The sequence below is a fragment of the Aricia agestis genome, chromosome 7 (genome assembly GCF_905147365.1).
Source record: "Aricia agestis chromosome 7, ilAriAges1.1, whole genome shotgun sequence".
NCBI classification, from domain to species: domain Eukaryota; kingdom Metazoa; phylum Arthropoda; class Insecta; order Lepidoptera; family Lycaenidae; genus Aricia; species Aricia agestis.
Window position 1 is genome coordinate 15,447,026 of NC_056412.1, and position 21,578 is coordinate 15,468,603.

A 21,578-nucleotide genomic window follows, 5' to 3' on the forward strand; every position below is an offset into this window, starting at 1 on the left:
CGCTAAACTCACTCACTCGGCGAAACACAGCGCAAGCGCTGTTTCACGCCGGTTTTCTGTGAGAACGTGGTATTTCTCCGGTCGAGCCGGCCCATTCGTGCCGAAGCATGGCTCTCCCACGTTTGGCACGAATGGGTCGGTTCGACAATTATTGTGCTTTAATCGATTAGTACCTACGGAAGCTACAAAATATTATGTCCATTTCTAAAAGACTATAGTTATTGTTGGCTCCGTAGAAGATCATAAATAGACAGCGACTACCCAAAAAGTCGTAGCCTGCTTTTTATTTAAAAAAACGTGTTCTTTTATATCCAATTTCAATACTTGTTTTAAAGACCACATAACCACAAAATGTAAATTTCAGTACCTTAAGATATGGTTAAAGGGTTATTTAATAAGCAAGGTCGAATAATAATAAAAGCTCCCACACCGGTTTCGGTGACGGTTGCGGGTTTCATTGAAACCAGGCCAGGAGTAATTTTTATAGTACACAGTACTCTCTATTCCTTTACTCTCATAACCCAGTGGGACGGAAGATCGACACGACCAGCGAGAGATCAGGCGCAGGACCGACTTTTACATGCCCATCCGACGCATGGATCATCTTACTTGTGAGACAATCAGCCTGCATTGTCCTAACTAAACTTGGAAATAACATTTTTCCAACGCGGGAATCGAACCCACGACCTCCGAGTCCAGAACCGCGCTCTATACCACTAGATTGTGGTCTAGTGGTATAGAGCGCGGATCTTGACTCGTCGACTGGTCAACGGTCGTATATATCAAGCATACATAATACATATTATATTATGTAATTCTTGACATTTGGTTAGTTTTATGATATTATGGAACTCTTGGTATTTGGTAAGTTTCTAGTTTTCTAATTACCCATTAATAATTAAGTCCTATTTTGTAAAACACATAGGCAAAATTGGATCTCCTATAAAAAGTATCTTTTGCATAAATCTTTGTCAAGCATTTAAACATAGACGAATATCACATCGTGTTTGTCAAAGACAACACGAACTGAGTATCTTGTTTCAAAGGCGAATACTTTTTTGTTCAGTACACTTAATACGCTACTCGGTTTATACTGTTTAAATGCAGCTTTAACGGAGTTTCATTTATTATTTCATCCACTCTGTTTTACACAAACTGTAAAATAGTATTCTGATACGTCAAACAAACGTAAAGCGACTGATTTTTAGAGTTTTCTCCAAAAAAAACGCGCTTAAGGTTGTTTGGTATTTTATTTGTTTTATTATATTACCATTTTTTAGTTTTCTAATAATATTAAAGTAATATTTTCGAAAAATATTAGCTATATTCCCAATAACATTATATTTGCCAAATTACATACGCACAATTTACGTAAATCGCTTCCACATTTTTGCAGAGCGGATAATTACTTTTGTATGGGTGTTACAACGAGGTTTTATATCAGTACAATATCGAGAGTTCAAGTACTGCTGTCCTCTTATCGGACTCTAAATCCATTTCACCATGATGGCCAATTTGGTATGGCTTGACCCTATTATGGTGAGATGGACGTAATTAGGTATTTCGGTTTGCTTGATCTAAAGTGCATCGATCATGTTATGATAATAAGTGCTACTATGATTTTTACGTTTACTTTTTTTCGTATAAAACATTAAACTCGGCTTATGTAAAATGTGTATTATTAAACTTAATTATTTCGTTTACGAGTACAGAACACCAAAATGTTTACCATTTAACGTCGTGTTTGAATATCAATCAAATTGCATATTTCAAAAGCCAATTCAAAATTTCACAATAACAACTATAACTAAAACTATTCGTTATGAGTTGAATAATTTGTATTTCATTCACATTAATAACGTTGTAATGATTTTAAAGTCGACAAAATCCATACTAATATTATTAATGCGAAAGTGTGTCTGTCTATTACCTCTTCACGCCCAAACCGCTGAACCAATTTTGCTGAATTTTGGAATTTTGGTATGTCGATACTTTGAGTCCCGGGAAAGGACACAGGATACTTTTCATCCCGGAGAGATGTAAATATGTGACTCTTGCGCGATAAACGACTTTGGCGCAACGGAGTTGCAGGCGTCATAGTAATAAAAATATTATGACTTATTCTCTACATAATGTTCTTTATACATTTTTCGCTTTATACATTTATCCTTTTTGTAACTGACTACCAACATCTATTTAATATAATGCTTTTGTTTTTTTTTTAAATTAATATTGTTGTTATTTTATAATCTCGTAGAATGTTTCATTCTTAGTTGTTCCGAGTAAGCGCATTAAAAATATTGTCTCTAAAAAAATTTAAAAAAATATGACAAAGTGGTGAAATCCTAGCGCATTGAATGTTATAAGTTTTATATAGGCTGTAAATATTTAAGATGTAGTTTACTTCAGTTCCTATAATCAGACAAAGTTTCAATTCTTTTTACTCAATATTTCAAGTTTCTAGCGGCACCAGTTAAAAGTTGTATTCTGTTTCTAGAGCATTTGAAATAAATTATAAACAGTTTTATACTATTAATATAACTTAGCAAACCTTACCTGTTTTAAAACACAGTCACAGTTATCACTCGGTAGGGCGGCTAAGGCGGCGACCGCCCGCCCTCGCGTCAGCCACAGTACTGCAGGCTACACAGTAGCGCATGCGGATCAACAGCTGACGAGGGTCAGTGTGTCACTAACGTTCTTTTAAACTTAATCAAGATGTGCGTACGGCAATAGTAAGTTAACTTTACAAAATCGGCCAAGTGCGAGTTGGACTCGACCATGAAGGGTTCCGCAGCAGTATATTAAATTAAAAGATTTTTAATTTATTTTTATATTTCAGTTGATTTAATTAAAGTTAAATTAAGGTTAAATAAAATTAATTTTTGATGTATAAAAAACTACTTCGCTAGATCTTGTTCAAACCAATTTTCGTTGGTAGTTTTTATAGTAATGTACATCATATACTTTTGTAGAATTATCATGCCACTACTTTAGAAGAGAAATTAGAGGGGGAGGGGGAGACATTTTACCACTTTGGAAGAGTCTCTCTCGCAAACTTCAGGTTTGAAAAAAATTATATTAGAAATCTCAATATGATTTTTACATATTATAATTTGACATGAGAGAGCCATGCTTTGGCACGAATGGGCCGGCTCGACCGGAGAAATACCACGGGCTAACAGAAAACCGGCGTGAAACAGCGCTTGCGCTGTGTTTCGCCGAGTGAGTGAGTTTACCGGAGGCCCAATCCCCTACCCTATTCCCTTCCCTACCCTCTCCTATTTCCTTCCCTACCCTCCCTTATTCCCTTCCCTACCCTCCTATATTACCCTATTCCCTCATAAAAGGCCGTCAACGCACCTGCAGCTCTTCTGATGCTGCGAGTGTCCATGGGCGACGGAAGTTGCTTTCCATCAGGTGACCCGTTTGCACGTTTGCCCCCCTATTTTCATACAAAAGATACCCCACACGCATAGGTTACATGTAATATTTTTTTGTTTCAGTTGTACCTATAACCCCTAAATTTTTTCCAATTTTGTATCAAAATCTAGATGCGGTTTACAGACTATATCTACTTACCAAATTTCAAAAGTATAGCTCTTAAAGTTTGGGAGAAAAGTGGCTGTGACATACGGACGGACAGACAGACAGACAGACAGACATGACGAATCTATAAGGGTTCCGCTTTTTGCCATTTGGCTACGGAACCCTAAAAATAGTTACGGCTATTCACACGCCGTTTTTTAAATACATACTTTTATACTTAATATTATAAATGCGAAAGTGTGTCTGTCTGTTACCTCTACGTCCCTTCGCCCAAGCCGCTTAACAGATTTTGCCGAAATTAAGTATGGAGATACATTGAGTCCCAGGAACGAATATAGGATAAGATTTTTATCCCGGAAAAATATAGGGTTCCTGCGCGATATATACGAAATTTGAAACGCAAGTTGCGGGCGTAGAGTTTTTCTTAATATTTTTTGGTGATGGGGTTTTTATAAAGCAACACGGGAAACAGTTTTGGTAGAGAAATTAATCATCAGTCGATGGCCACCATACGATATTTGGTCGGGGTTACGTCAAGCACAATTAAACTTATCCGACCAAATTATCATCACCTTTTGCTTCGAGAATAAATTTTATTTTGTTAAAGGACAAGGAAAAAATCAAAGGTTTAAAACTCACAATCTAACGTTTTAGGCCTAGAATTAAATAACCTAAAAACGTTTGATCAGCTAGAAAAAGCTAAAGCATCATCAAACCAATTTTATTGGTTTCCACTTGTAGGCTCTTAAAAATACTTAATGCATAAAATGAGGTCAATTTACTATGTGGATAATACGATGAATAAAGTTCGATTTAAATCATACCCTGGCTAATTAATAGTGACCTAAATATTCTAGGATGTTAGCCAATAACTAGTTTTAATGAAAGATTTCAATGTTAATTATTATAAGTACCTGGACGACCGCACTTGACTCGGAGTTCAAAAAGAAAATTATGTATACAGCATGGCTGGTGATACATGTCCAATACTTAAGGAGAGTACTCGGTACTCGATTCTCATTATAATTATGTAATAAAATTAGATACTTAATTTTTGACCAAATTTCCCTTTAAATAAATAAATCATGGACATAAATAAATTACTTCGCGGTCGGTGCGGCGCGCGCCGGCGTGCGCCCTGCGCCGCGCGCGGTGTCCATGCGTTGGGTAAATTATTATTTAATTTTAAGCTACATTTACTCAGTGATCAATTGATATACATTTTTTTTCCTTTAATATAATAGCCAAATATCACTTCCTCGAGTATTGAACATGTCTCACCAGTCATGTTGTATAAATATGGTAACTTAAAATTGCGCGGCTTCATAAAGGCCGGCAACGCACATGCATCTTCTGAATGTTGCGACGGTAATTACTTTAAATCAGGTGACCTGTTTGCTCGTTAAATTGACATTAACGATAACCGACCAAAATTGAGCGGTTATCGTTAAATGTGGCGTCATTTTAACTATTTATAGAATGATGCAATCCATTTAGGATTAAACCAGAGATTTGAAATTTTGTTATATTAAGTACCTTGTAAACTACGAATAATAAAAACTACCCGTAAACAATCAAATTTGTTTGACAAACTTGTTTGATGAAATTTACGTTTTCATCAAAAAGCAGCGCAGACAAACAAACGCGCATCATACAAGTTTGTCAAACAATTAGCTAGAATCGGTTTGAGATCATGAGATCTTGTTTGACAAATACAGTGGAACACGTTCAACAACGTTTGTCAAGCGCTACGCCAATCCAAATTTTCTTCAAACCGCTCAAACACGTAGATTGTTTGACAAACCCTTGAAACAAAACTGTGCACTATCAAATTGTTTCAAAAACACGTAAAATTTGACAAACAATTTGATCGTTTACAGGGCTCTACGATCAAAGTGTTTGTGAAATTTTAAGTGTTTGTCAAACAATTTGATAGTGTACAGCTGTGTTTGAAGCGTTTGTCACACAATCTACAATGAAAACGTGAATTTCATCAAACAAGTTTGTCAAACAAATTCGATCGTTTACAGGGCGGTAAATGCAACTTACTCTAAGTAAAACTCAAAAAGCTAGCTAGCTTTTTGTATTGCCGGAGTGAGCGAGGCCGATGATGATGAGGTCGGAGTGTCGTAGCTCCCAATAAGGTTCTTATTAAAAGTGAACAAGCGGCAGAGCGCGACGGGGCACAAATTAAAAGTTACGGGGATGTAATGTAAACATGGGGAAGTAAGGCTTCGCGTACACTCGCTTGATACGTGCATTTTAATTATGTAGATACGGCTTTAAATTATTTCAAAAGACTTTTTCACACACCTTTTAATTTTCGTTATAAAGGTGTGTAGATACTACCTAAATATATAGTGTTTTGTTTATATCGAGGCTTATAAATTCTTGAACACATTAAATTTAAAAAAGTTTTATAACTAGCCGAAATTGTAGATAATTAAAACATGCATCTTCTATACATAATATTATAAAACAAAGTCGCTTTTTTTCCCTCATGTCCCTTTGTTCCCTTTAATCTTCAAAACTACGCAACGGATTTTGATGATTCTTTCAGTGTTAGATAGTCCATTTATCGAGGAAGGCTATAGGCTATGTTTTATCACGCTAAAACTAATAGGAGCGAAGAAATAGAGGAAAATGTGGAAAAAACGGGGAAAATATTTTGAAAGGGTTTAAAAGCTCGTGAACTACTGGAGTAATTTTCATGTTATTTGGCATAGATAAGAAGTAGACCACGTGAAGGATCATAGGCTATCGATTTTAATCATTTTTTCAGTGGCTATATATTTTATACCCGTGCGACGCCGGGGCGGGTCGCTAGTAAAATATAATAAGACAATAGAGGTAAATATTCTTAGTTCTTTTGTATGCAGTGTATTTATAATAAAAGGGTTAGTGTAGAGATTTTGATAAAACTTAAATGTCTGTTGTCTACTGTTCATCAGATTATTTTAAATAGTTCGGGGGGATTATCAGACTCTATCCACCAAATGAAACAATATGTTCTCACTAAAATCACTAATCAGATTTTAGTATGCGTACTTTGTAATCCCTTTTAGAATACTTATAATAATAATATTATTATGAATTCCTGAAGAAGTTGCTGACTTTCAGCCCGCCTTTTAATATTACAACTTGTAGTTCCAAGAACTTTGTACTTCGGTTTTGCTCTTTAATTAGTAAGTTTTAAGTTTTACCTACTTATTATTTGTATGTTGTGTTACGTGTTTTTATAGATTATAATCAACTCAGGATAAAATGTGATTTGATATTGCAAGTGCCACTTAGGCTTCTAATAGACGAACGGCACTTGTGGACGGCACGAATTTTTTTTTATACTTGTCGACAGCTGCAGTCGTGCAAGTGTACAAGTCATATATAATAACAAGTGCCGTTTGTTTGTAAGCGCTCTTAGTGATGCGAAATTAAATACCGTACAATTTTGATTTATAGCTTGGACTTGATTACAGAACCCTAAAACGGAACTTTAACCAGCTGATTTTTGTATATTGATAGGTTAATAGTTATATAATAATTTAAGAGTAACATTGTCCTACAAATAGAACAATCCATATTTTAGAACCATCAAATCGATCCTTTTTATCTCTGTTAGTTACAACTTTCGAGATTTTTCGTAGAGGAAATTGTTGTTCGTCTTATCAAAATGAAGATGCTGGCGAAAAATTAGCTTGATAATAATAAAAAAATGTTCAAGGGAACTATACCAACAGCATAATCAATATATACTTTTGATACGTCTGTGTTCACTAAATTATTATGTCCATGTGTGAAGGGACCTTCCAAGCTGTAGGTAAACAAACCTACAGCTTGGAATTATTTTCCACTTATAATAAACTGGACATTCCTAAGTCCATAATCGTAATAACATACGTGGTATCACACGCATGTCGTGCGCAGTGTGCAGACGCGCGTGATATTATTTTATTGGCGTAATTAGTAGTGGCGTTGTGTTGCATATTTATACAAGGTAAAATATTCACCCGTTGCCCAAATCTTCAGGAGAATATTATATTAAAATGAAATGAAAAATAATTTATTCCCAAATTGATTACTTACTTTAGAATGCCCACCATCGGTTCAGGAAAAACCCGGCGAGAACTGATCTTGCATGGGGCAAAATTACAATTAAGTATTACAAAGGCTAGGCTAAGGCAAGTGAAAGTGAAAATTCTGTAAGTTTGTGCGTTGTCCGGTAATCACACGCACACTAAGTATAATTATTATTATCATTTTTATTGACGAAATATCTATCTTCGCTACTACGCTTATAAGGTAGATTTTGTCTATAGTTTCATGAACCCTTCATTTATGTCCCCATGAAGTCTTGAATGTCCCCACGCGTACACATGTGTTCCTATTTATCTCAGACATTCCGATATGTCCCCACGTGTTCCCATATGTCCCCACGTCCCCAGTTCCCATGTCCACGCGTGTGTTACTGGGTGCACGAGCAACGAAATGAAATTTTTCATTAAGGCCCGCCACCCGCTTGCTTTAATATCTTCAGCTTTTCATTAGCACTGCAGTTTAGTGCTCGAATTGTTGGTATTATTGCGGCTGAAGATTTTAACACGACCCAGGCAGCACTAACGTAATTGTTCTTAGAGTAGTACCAATAATAGGTGCTCACGAGTTTAATTAAAATAAGAAGGCCCGACAGACGTTCTCATCCATACTAATGTTATAAATGTAAAAGTGTGTCTGTCTGTCTGTATATCTGTCTGTCTGTCTGTCTGTCTGTCTGTCTGTTACCACTTCACGCCCAAACCACTGCTGAAATTTAGTATGGATATACTTTGAGCCCCGGGAAAGGACATAGGATACTTTTTATCCCAGAAAAATGTACGGTACTCGCGCGATAAACGATTTTTGGTGCAACGGAGTTACGTACGTCATCTAGTCTTTATTATATTAGATATTAATATTTTACGTTAATATTATAAATTAAAAAGTCCGTTTGTATGTTACCTTTTCACGTCCAAATTTGCCGAAATTTTGTACAGGGATACTTTAAGTCCCGGAAAAGGATGATTACTTTTTACTCTGGGAAATACGGGCAACATCTGTATTTCCATTTTTAAACGTTAACATAATATTTTATTCCTTGTTTCATTCAAAATGAATCTTTAAAAACTATTTCTCTAATGCTCGTATCACCGCGAGCTTTAATAAGCAGTGTGTGACATAACTCTAGGACTCGTCCCTAATCCCGCAACTCGTAACTCTCACGTTTACGGTCTACGTCCCGTGATATCCCGGGACTTTCCGGAAAACCGCGTCCTTAAAAATGAAGAAACGAGTGGACGAAGCGGGTAAGTAAAAACTTTAAGACTAATTTTCGGAACACAGTTCCTTATCGCGCGTTCGGCGTAAATCTGAAGGCTAGTCAGAACGATATTTGACCTTGATTTGACCTCAACACTTTTTTATTAGTACCTGCATGTTAGGGGCAGAGGGCGTTGATAGTAAGTATTCCTGGGCGTCAATAGATGGCTTTTTATAATTTTTTTGAGTGTATATGTATACAGGTTTTTTGAACCTAAAAAATAACTTCGTTCCATTCGGGTGTCCTTTGACACCTCTCAAGATTTTTTTTATAAAATTTAGAGGCAGTGGAGACCGGAAAATTATTTTAAATAAAAAATATGGATTCTATGTATAGCTAGATATATGAGTCAGATGAAGAAGTAGGTAAGTTACAAGGTTTGTTCAAATTATAAGAGAAAAATTAATTGCTCTTATGTTGTAAAATATTAGTTACCCGGTTCATCCACTCGTATCTTAAAATAATTATAAGTGACTCGCGTACTCAATCCCATTTATGTAGGTGCCTTTAATGCCGCTGAAATAAAATTATTACTCAGGTGGATAGGGAACTACGTCATAAATTATTCCCAGGTAAGGTAAATGTAGGTTATGTGTTTCTAGTAATTTCAGCAAGTAGATATCGGTTCTTGGCGATAGTGATACGTGTTTTTTTAATGAAAATCTCTTTATCCTTTACAGAGTTAAGATATATTTACGGTATGTGTTTCAGCAGTCAGCAAATGTAATGTGTTCAAAAATTTGTAATACGGAAGGAGACCGTCGGCACAGTAGTAGGAGAAGAAGAAAAATATATTTGCCTGCTCCGCCTATTTCATTTTCAGACACCCGCCGACACTTCCCGCGTCCTACCATTTGCTTTTATATTATTTTTTTTTGGAATATGATATTATTACAAATTTACTTGTTGCAATTCTAAACACGCACACCTCTGAAACTTCACAAAAATATGATGACGATCGTAACTTCCCGCCAGGTTTCTGTCAGGCCGTACGGGTGTATTGCTGGTCGATTTATTTCTTTTGCATTGTTTTAATGTCATAATTTAACACAAGTAATCTTTGGCCTCGAATTTAGCGGCAATTTAGACCAAATTCTGAGCCTGGATTTTAGCTTCAAGGCAATGAAATATGTTCGAAATTCAAATTAGCCGGATCAGCTTAAACGCTGGTATTTGGAATTATGTCCCCATTCCCTTATTATAGCTCGTATCGGTCTCATTTATCATTAACAAAGGTTAAGATTGGCAACTCTCGCCTTTTTAGAGTTCCGTACCCAAAGGGTAAAAACGGGACCCTATTACTAAGATTTCGATGTTTGTCCTTCTGTCCGTCTGTCCATCTGTCTGTATGTCTCCAGGCTGTAACTCAAGAACGCTAATAGCAGCTAGAGAGTGAAATTTCAACAGATTATGTATTTCTGTTGCCGCTATAACAACAAATACAAAAACATTATAAATTAAATATTTAAGGGGGGGGCTACCATACAATAAACGTGATTTTTCAAACATTTTTTTGCTCGGTATCAATGATGACAACAGATTGGCACCTGAAATGTTCACAAAATACTCAGCTGTATTAATAATTAATAATAAAAATTAAATTAAATTAATACTTAAGGTAGGTTCCCATACAAAAATCACAATTTTTAAGTATTTTTGCTCTATAATGGAACGAAACCCTTAGTGCGCGAGTTCAACTCGCGCTTGGCCAATTTTTTAGGTTTCGAGAGCAAGTATTTAGATAATATGGTAAATGATAATGAGATGAGAGACCTAGTTAATGTTATGGTCGTGCTATGTCAAGCCTAGCGGACAGATAACGGCTTTCATTGACTTGAGATAACCTATATAAATTACGTACCCTGTTCGCTTTGAACCAATGATACAATAATTCATAGTAATTATAATAATACATAACTAGTTTGTATACACAGTCCAATACCCAGACGATGAGATAATTAGCTTTAAAGATTATCCATGGCCACTATAAATTTTACTGCTGTAAAAGTTAACTAATTAAAAATTTTGAAAGTTTTTTGAGAGTGTCCGCACATGCCTCGATTTCAACGTCGTACAGGCCAAAAACAACTGCTCATTAAAAGATAAATTCACATGTTTCATTGTATACTACGACCATCGCATTTTTTACCTAATTTTGCTCTATGATGGAGCTCTTCGTGCACTAGTCGAACTCGCACTTAGCCGATTTTTTATAAAATTAGGGGACAAACGAACGAACAACCTGATGGAAAGCAACTATCGTCGCCCATGGACAAGAAAGCTTCTAATTTTAAAAGGCGTTATACATCCGCGAACCTGTTAATAGTATGACGTCATAAGCCCCTAAATGGGCGCTAGAATTAGAGGGGAGGGAAGTGACAGGATGACTCGCTAATGGCTGCTTGGATCAACAGCCTTTGTCGCAAAAAATACTGAGAAATAGCACCCCGTTGTTCCCTGATGGAGGCAAATTAATTTTTGCCGGAGCTCTTAAAAATACACATTTATTAAGCTATTTTTAGGTTTGTTGAAGCGACAATGGTAATTGTCTGAACTCTAGAGAATATTTTAAAGGTATGTAATGAAACAAAGTGATATTACTTTAGGGTGTTTTTGTCCCATAAATAGAGAGTGTGAAATGAGCAGCCCTGAAAGAGTTACCTTAGGTGTTTATTATAATAATTTATGAGAAATGCCATAAGGTCTTTTTCTCCATAAAAAAGTTAAACAAGAAAAAACTAAGTCTTTAAGCACTGCTACTTTCACCTTAAACTCTACAGGGTGCAATTATACCTACCTGACAATTTTTTTCCAGGTCTTAGGTATCATTAGGAGAGTCCATTTAACCAACAAAATTGGGTGTTTTTTTTTTTAGATGAGATATTTTATCCCATTTAAAATTGTTGCAGGACGGTAACTTCGCGGCGGTGGGTATGAGCGGGGTTGACGCGGGGGGGAAGGCGCGCGCTGGGGCACGTTACGTTTTTAATGCTAAGTACTCACATATTATGGTTTTGCTCGATAGTTTTACTCCAAATCGAGCGATAACCACCGTGTGGACCGCAAAACTGACAGCTCGAAGGCTCGCTTCGAGCCGGCTCTTAAATATGTCAAATATGTCATTTCCTTCGATTCGGAGTAAAAGTATCGAGTACCTACTTAGTATTAGGATAACTTTCTCAGGCTATTTCTCAACATTTTAGTACTGATTACGTGTATTTGTATTTTTATTTTTAACAAGGATCAATATATCAAAATTTGGCCGGAAGGTTTAATTGCAACCTGTATATAAGGGTCATATACACACACCTAAATAAGATAATCACACAGACAATTAATATTTTTATTTATTTATTTTTATTTCTTCGGAAAATTTACAGATATTATTAATAATAAAATTAATTTAAATTGTAACTATAAGCTATTTAAAAGTTTTCGCAAATACGAAACTAATATTATTAATTATTATTAGTTTTGTTACACCTTTAAAGTTAACAGAGACTAAAATCGCCGGCTTTTTATTTAATCAAATGACTGACGGAAATGTAGATTCGGCAATTCTTAATTAAAAAGTCCGATAAAACAGATTAAATTCAAATATCTGGAATTCCGGAAAACAATAGTTTCACTTTAATTGCTTCGACACATCCGGATGGGGTAAATGGGGGAATGGGGTGAAACCGAGTGGGAGAATCGTAGTGGGGCGATAAACAAAAACCCGATGGAGGTAACGGAACACGGGCGAAGGGATTTTGCATTCTGTAACTCCGGTCATTGCAATTTCGCTTCCGATTAGACATTTTTATTGTTTCCTCCGCCATAGTTCGAATTAAGAATTTTGAGACTTTTTGCCGGAATTATACGTATTGCCGGTGTAAATCTCGCTTTGCTCTTCGTATTTTCCGAATGGAACTTTTTATTAATGACATTTACTATGGGAATAGGCTTTACTATCTTTTGTTTATCTTATATGTGTCGTCCACGGGGTGGGCACCGCTGTACGCGCCGCGTGCGACGGCTGAACCGCCTAACGCAGCGCTGCTCGAAGGGATGACATGAAACAAGCACGCTTCGCTGCACACGCCGGGCGCACGCTTAACGCAGCGAACGCCCTTATGATGAAAAGTTGTAATGTCATGCGTCCGCAAGGCCCACCCCTATTTGATATTTCAGCTTTTTATCGCGGTAGCCGTGACTTCTCTTGCTCCTTTTAGCCTGAGCTCCCTATATAGCATTTTTGGTTTTTACCAGGCGTTTGAAACAGACAAACTCGTAAAAGGGTGAGACGATAAAGGACTTGAAAGTGGCTCGTTAGAGAAGGGCTGACGGCTGTTTGACGACTCATTAGAGCGTATTGTGCAGTGTGGAATCATAAAAATAAGGATAAGCCACTGCGAACAGGCATAAATCTAAGCTGATCTCAAACGAGTCATTTTTGTTCAAGTGACGCTAAAATATCTTGTATATTTAAAGAAAATAATGTGTTAAGCCATCGGTGTTTATAACTCAAGTGTAGGTCATTTAAGTAATTGTAATGTAATGTAAACCTTCACGGACGATCTTAATAGTTATGTGGTCGATGTCAATGGATGCTGTTATCGCAAAGAATTTGTTATGTACCAAATCATTAGTAAGTTAAAGTTGAAGTAAAACTCTTCGAGTCAGATAATGCAACCAAAAAAGTGATTCGTTTTCTTTTGTTGTACTGTGCACGCACTCTTTTTCTCGAGCCTGACGAAAGACACGTGCCCCAGCCCCCGAGTAGGGCGCTTCCGTTGGATATATTTTAAGGGTTAAAAGGGCCTGTCTTTACATGTGTATCTAGTGTGAATGGCAATGTGGAGATAATTAGCGAAAACGCCGTGCCCAGGGCCACGCTTAGCGCGTCTGAAGGATGCTGTTTAGAGCATATCAACTGGAATCTAAGTACAGTCAAGGAAGAAAACGTTAAGTAATATTATTTTGTGACCATGGATATAATTAATTGTTGTTCAATGTTCAGGTAAAATAGCAAGTTATTTTCAGCAACCAGAATCTGATGGATAATTTTGATGGCAAATTTTCAAACAAAAATCCTTGATCATTAGATAAATTTTTATATATTTTGCATGTTTCTCACACAGAAGAAGCCGCTAAAGGAAAAAAAATGGATCAAAATGTTTTATTCCTACTACCCCGGTATTATTAGTCAATTTATTTTCTCACTTTTTTCCACCAGATTCTGGTAGACCTATAGTTAACCTTTATTTTCTAAAAATGTTTTCAGTTTTAGCATATTTATTATTATTTTCTTAAAGCGAGTAATTAAAATTAAAACTTAATTTAACGAAGACTTTGCCATAAAGTCTATATCATTTACTAAGTAATCGTTTACGGTCGTAAGGCCGAAATGTAATCCAGAATAGTTTTCGGCACATCATGTCACGTATTAAGCCTTGCTTAGAATTTGTTTCCGAAAGAAGTTCATATTTTACGTGAGCCCCGAATCGGTCCGATACTGAATCGAAAATGCATTGCCTGGCCGAGGAATTAGGGTGACCAATTGACCATGCCTTTATTTTATTAATATCGTTTAGGAAACCAACAAGAGCATACTGCATAGCTAAAAACAAGCAAGCCGTAAGTTGCCACTAATAACAACAGAGAAAATATTAAGTTATTACTAAATAAAATACAACGTAACAAATGCTTAGTAAGTCGATAAAATTTGAAATATACCTACATACCATAAAACTAGATTAAGATTAGCATCAGAAATCTAAGATACATCTCGCCTTATAACATAATGTTTATAAGATTTCAATATTAAAAGTAAACTTTTTAGTATTTTTTTTTTATTAAATAAGGGGGCAAACGAGCAAACGGGTCACCTGATGGTAAGCAACTACCGTCGCCCATGGACACTCGCAACATCAGAAGAGCTGCAGGTGCGTTGCCGGCCTTTTAAGAGGGTATACGCTCTTTTCTTAAAGGTTTGCAGGTCGTATCGGTCCGGAAATACTGCTGGTGACAGTTCATTCCAGTATATTCGCACATACTCATTTGATTCACACGTCTCATCAAGATGTATCTATCTTCATAATAATATTGTAAGCAATCGTATTATAAACCCTTGGAAGACCATGTCTTGAATTCTCCATGAGAGCTGGTGAACCTAGCCAGGATTACCGGCTGTCTGGTGTACGGCCACTCGAAATTCGGAATACATTTTTCACGTTTGTAAATAGATTTTGTCGCAGTAATCAATTTGATCTAGGAGAAGGGATTAAAGTATTCATTCTTTTAAAAGTTTGGTTACTCGCGAAATAGTTGACGGTATCTTGCTGTACAGTATGTCTCGACTGATGATAATGAATAATATGTAGTCCCATAATTTATGTTTTCGAAGACAACTTGTTTTTGATGAATGAATTCATTTGCAACGTTTCTACCTCGCTAAGGCGAAATAAAGCGAAAGGATTTTGGCAGTCTATGTATGTATGGCCTAGTAACGACTAAAGTTTTTAATTTTGTATATCTGCGTTAATCTAAAACCTTGGATGATGACGTATCTTTTAGGATAAAAAGTTAAACCTGAACTACAACTATTCTAATCTGATAATCCTTTCACTAGTGCTTGAAGAACTTAGAAATATACAAACACTCACAATATTAGTGCAATGTAATGAGTGAGACCTGTACTTCGAAGTAAATAACATTAGTGGAACTGAGTAAGTGCATTAGTTCAATAGACAGCACTTGGGACTCGGGACAAGATTCGCTGGAAACTTTTTAATGTATTTAGGTGGAGGCTATTGAATTACACTCGTGACGAACATTCCAAGACTAGTTGGCGCGGCAAACTATCGGTGGCGTCCATACTAATATCACAAATGCGAAAATGTGTCTGTCACACGTAAATCGCTAAACCGCTGATGGATGTGGAGATAGATTAGTCCCTGGAAAGGACATCGGATACTTTTCATCCCAATAAAATGTATGATTCCGACGGTTATGATTTTAAAAACTCTTCTTTCGTTTTCTGTTATTATTTCGATGTTAGTATTTTTGTGCATACTTATCGTCTAAATTTAGGTAGTAACAGACGTTTCATTTTTAATTCCGACCTACAAAAGACCGTGATTAACAGACTCCTAATTAATATTCTCGTTATCTCAATTGAAGACATGAGTGGATGAAGCGGGAAAGTAACAATTTGAAGATTGTCTTCTTGCATAAATGAAGGCCTTAGGATTATTATACATAGAATCTAATATTTTTAGATTTGAAGTCAAAACTACTAGATTCTATGTATAGCTAAATATATTAGCCAGATGACGAAGTAGGTAAGTTACAAAGTTTGTTCAAATTATAAGGGAAAAATGATAGTTGCCTGGTGCATCCACTAATGTCTTTAATCACAAAATGATACACTACAAAAACTAGACTCAAGCAAAAAATATAACTGAAAAAAGTGTCATAAAAATTCCGAATTCTTAGAAATGAAGTTATAATTAAATTATTAGAGCAATGTTAAATCGACGAGTATCATTCTGTCGAGCGCTCTCCGACTGACCCACATTCCGGAATAAGACGAGAGCTTCGACGAATTACACAAACAAACTTGGTTAGCACCTACTTCAATGTCCTTTGTAAGAATTTTTACGTTCGTATGAATTCAAATTTTGACTGTACTTAGGGTGGGTTGCACCAACTTACTATAACTATCACATTAACTTTAACTACAACAAAATGTCAAATGAACTGTCAAATCTCTAGTTAAAGTCAATCATGGACGCCTATAACCACGCCTCTGGTCAGGGCCGGACCGAGAGCTTACGAAGCCCTGGGCGGAAACTACAGTTAAAATGTTGTGGCCGTAAGCCACAACTTTTTAACTGTCAGTTCGTAGTACCAACACCTAAATTGTATAATAAACCTTGATCGTAGGATTCTCAGGGATAGTAACTAAAATTTAATAAAATTATAAATTCTTTCCTATTATCGTCTATTTTTGACTTGACTTAGCTCGGGGGCGGAGGCTATTTGGGCTTAAGCCCAAATAGCTATTTATTATGGTAGATCCGGCCCTGCCTCTGGCGCAACATACCCTTAGTATTTTTCACCTAAAGCAAGCAACTAGACTGTAAAATATGAAATGTGTTTGAAATTATAGATTATACTGCAACAATAATAACCTTAATACTCTCATTTTGTTTTATAAAATAAATATATTTATTAGTTATTAATATATTTTTTTAGTTTCGATTTCTTTTTGTGTATTTCACATATTAGGTATTTAAAAATTATTATTATTGTGAGCGTGTGAACTCCTTACAAAGTGATACCACAACGCGTTATTTTCTTTATACACCTCTATACAATTAATTGAATGTACAGTTCCTTGGTGGCAATTCATGGACAATCATAATATAAAAAAGTATGTGTTATTAAGATTACACACTCTGTAAGCACATGAAGCCTTTTCACACTGTACAATATCGGTTCCCTCGCACAAAGCGCAGTAAAGGACTCCTCTGAATAGCCCTTACGGCATTGTGCTGAGATAGGCTTATTTGTAGTGAAATGTTATTGAAGCCGAGCTGCGAGTTTGGATTTAGGTTACATGAACATTTTATCATAATATAAATAAATCTAAAATACGTATTTCTGAAGTTAAACTTGTGTAGCGGTGTTGTGCACTTTTTTGGGATGGGTAAAAATGTCAAGCTGGTGGCCTAATAGAAAGTAAGTTGGAGGGCAAAATCTATTTTTCGAAGAACTTAATGAATGGTTTAATAGACCAATTAATGACTTATTAAGAGCATATTCCTTGGTGATGATTCATCTTTGCTTGATAATGTGTGCGTCTATTTAGATCTATATTTTTGTGGAGACTGCTCTATTGGTAATTAAGTTTGTTGGTTCTTAATTTATCTCCCGACCAAAAAAGGATGTTATGTATATTTTTTTGTCTACATCACAGAAAAATTGTCTGTACCTACCTAAAAAAATAATTTATCGGTTCTGTATTTTGATCAAGAATATTTTACCCAAACTTATCTAATTGTACCACATAATAACACCAAAATTGAAATTCACCAACTTATAATTGAATCAGACGTTTCCACTGCGAAATTAGATATCAAATGCGATGCCACATTTAACGGGAAATTAAATACTTTAAGGTAAAGTGGCGTAACTTTTGATAGAAAAAGTTGCGATCCGGTCGTAAATACAATTAAGGGGACCTCTCGCTCAATTGGGCTGGAACTTTTTAAATTTAGCCCCGTCTCCCCTTTTAAGCTCCTATAGCTTTAATAATCAAAAACTCAATTAAAATACGTATCTATTTTTTGTTTATTCTGGACTAATTACGAGTGGAAGTGATTAGGGATCGTAATTTAAAAGTTCTCTATTGGGAACAAAAACAAAGTAATTCCGAAATTGGCCCAAAGTGTTGTTGCAAACTCGTACCACGTACTCGCTCGTGATCTGAGGGGAGGATGGGCACTGAGAAATCATGAGGAGTTTGTGGCGGGTCACGGGGATTATTATGCCCGTTTTCTGAGACTTTTGACAGTACTCGTTAGCATTTCTTTTTTTACATATTTTAACACGCGGTTAAAAAGATAATCTCGTATCAAAATGCATAAGAAACTAAACTTTAGACATAACAAAAATAAAATATGGAGAAATATAATAACATAAATTATACTACTAACATGATTTTACGAACTACATGAAAGAATAGGCTACAATAAATATTTTATATTGTATTTCACTTGGGCAGCGGACGAACGCATTCATACAACAACAAAGCCCAGTATCTGTGCAAATCGTTTTGTCCTGTCGCTGTCGATTCTGTCAAATGTCATACCCATAGAAGTAGAAACAAAGATAAGCGTAGCGAAGCCAATAAAAGGGTTGCAAGTTGCAACTATTCTATAGTTAGAATATTCCAGCTTAAACAAAAAATTGTTAAATACAATATCACACACAATGTATTAAAAATTAAAAATATAATATAAAACTCGAAGGTGACTGACTGACTGACATAGTGATCTATCAACGCACAGCCCAAACCACTGGACGGATCTGAAATTTGGCATGCAGGTAGATGTAATGACGTAGGCAAAGCTACGCTACTAAAACCAGAGTAGACAGAATTATAGAGTATACCGACTTAGAACTGATGTTGAAATTTTTAAATTTGACGTATTATGACGAAAATCGTCGCTAGGGTTGTTAACCTACGAATTTAAAACTATGACATATTCGCTGGACGTGTTCCTCTTTGGTCGTATTGTTGTTTGTGTTTTGGCACATACGATTAAAATTGTCAAAATTTAATTTTGAAATCTTTATTTTAAACTAGCTGTCCCGGCAAACGTTGTTTTGCCATAAAATTATTTTCCCTATTTTCCTGCTTTTCTCTTGAAGGTTTTTCTGATTTTTTTTTCTATAGACCTCACGGAGCCCGAGACCTTTCCAACGAATGCAAAACCGTGGAAATTGGTTCGTGCGTTGTGGAGTTATAGCTCCAGGAAGGAAAACCGAAGGAAAATGTCGTGATTCTAGTGTTTCGCCATAAAGCAGGGAGCACAATGGCTCTGGTGGCGGAACCAATAATGGCAATCTTAGGTATTATTTTCGGTTAATAAAAAATTTTCGAAAATTAATGTCTAAAACAAACAAATATAACCTGAACTTTGTAGACATTTTACAAAAAATAAATACACTCCCGGGGGAGGCAACATGTGCGCAATAATCATCAAAACCTATTTTAAAAATGCTTCATAAAAATAAACATAATCAATAAGTAATAAAATAAGTCTTGTCTTTTAAATTACAAAATTATAAAAATTCCCGGTGACTCTGCTGGTAATTTTCGCCGGTAAATTTGTCATGACCTTCTTCGCCCTTTGACTCCTGCAAGATGACGTCTCGTACTTTATCGTCTAGTCTTGCCGGTTCAGCCAGCTTCCGACGTAGTGTGCGGTGTGGCGGTCCAGCCGACGTTCAAATGTTTCGTATCAGAAATTTCGGACAATGTGCGGCCGGGCTAAAGGTCTCAGCAACCAGGCCATTAGCTCCAAAAAAAAATAGTTGTTACACTATTTGACAGGATTGGACAACAAATGTTTGACATGTAATAAACAAACCAGCATCTATTGAAATTATAAAGTATTCATTAATCATTACACATATCGAGTTTTCATTGTTTTTAAGATGTATTCTGCTATTCGGGACGGAAACAAATCCAACAAATCAAAAACCATGGCAATCGGTCCAGCCGTTCTCGAGTTATAAGTGTTGTAACAAACACGACTTTCTTTTATATATATAGATATTTAAAAATAAATTATATCAGCCAGCGCGAGGCACATTCCGTTCATAATCCTAGTGAAACCCGACGAATTTGACAGATATTGAAACCCGTCCGTTTCTTTGCAGTCGAACTACTGGTAGTTATGTCTATTGTGCTAAAACTACGTTAAAAAAGGATTTTGATCAATTCTATTACTTCTTGCTGAATTTGTTCAACTGCCCACAAATTCATCAATAATTATTATTTGCATTTCAATCTACGCAGAACGCACTTATAATCTTAAAGCGGCTGCGACTGCGTAATAAACTACCTCTAATGTTATAGTTATATCTTCAAGGTGTCAAAAAATCTAGAGATTTTATTTCAATATTATCTTCTACACTTTTTACCCCTTTTATCATGGATCAGACAAAAAAATATAAACTTAGCTCAGTATCCATGAGCGTTTGAGAGTTGGGAACAAAATTAAAAATTCCTTTGTTCGATACTTAAATTTTCCTTAATAAGGTTAAAAAGGCGCGAGCTTCAGAAGTTTCGCTGCTTATCTTTAACCCTCGAATGTGGCTGCTGCTTATTTGATGGTGAATTTCGAAAATTAACATAAATTATAATGGATTTATTATTATGAATTTAATCCAAATATACATAGTTTTACTAATATGTATTTTATTATAATAGTATATTTTCTAGACAATTTTATAATTTTTTGATAAAACTGACTTTAAACTAACTTTTGCAATTTAAAAATAATAATATGCGTATTGTGTTGAAGCTATAGAACTAAGCATAAGGAAAATAATAACATACAGTGTGTAACAAAACTAAGTGTTAATATTAGATACTTTCGGGTGTGTATGGGTACCCTATATTGAGTCCACTGTGAAAGTTATAGCAGTGCTGAAAGAGCACATACACACCCTAAAGTATTATTACTTTGTTTTGTTACACCTTGTATTATATTTTATTATATTATATTTATTTTTTGGGATATAATCGTAAAATACTAAATTTTAACCAAGCAAGTGTTATATTACGCCACTATTAATGTTTGTGTTTGTTGCACCATGCAATATAATATAATAATAACACCAAGATTAATTATTCCTCCAACATAAAAGATATTTCAGAACTCCTAATCCCAATTCTAAGACAAATCGCCGACGCAAATTCCTCCATTCTCTAAAGGAATTTGGCTAATAGGGCGAAATTCTGAGATTCACTGCGAAATGTACCCCCGTCACATCCCACGGGTTAAGTTTACTTTAATCAAGCGACGTCCGAGGGAATACCGAAGCCTTTATACTCGAAATTTTTTTTTAAATATTCTTGGAAATATTTAAAATGCATAAAACTTTGAGATAATAC

General features: G+C 35.6%; 1 protein-coding gene across 1 annotated transcript in view; it reads right to left on the reverse strand.

The window, feature by feature from the left end:
- The window catches only part of LOC121729100 (protein O-mannosyl-transferase TMTC1-like), a 118,462-nt gene extending 115,836 nt beyond the window's left edge, over window positions 1-2,626 (reverse strand). The window contains exon 1 of the mRNA XM_042117488.1: window positions 2,557-2,626. The gene's annotated coding sequence lies outside the window, so the exon portion shown is untranslated. The remainder of the gene's footprint in view (window positions 1-2,556) is intronic.
- Window positions 2,627-21,578: the final 18,952 nt, after the last annotated feature.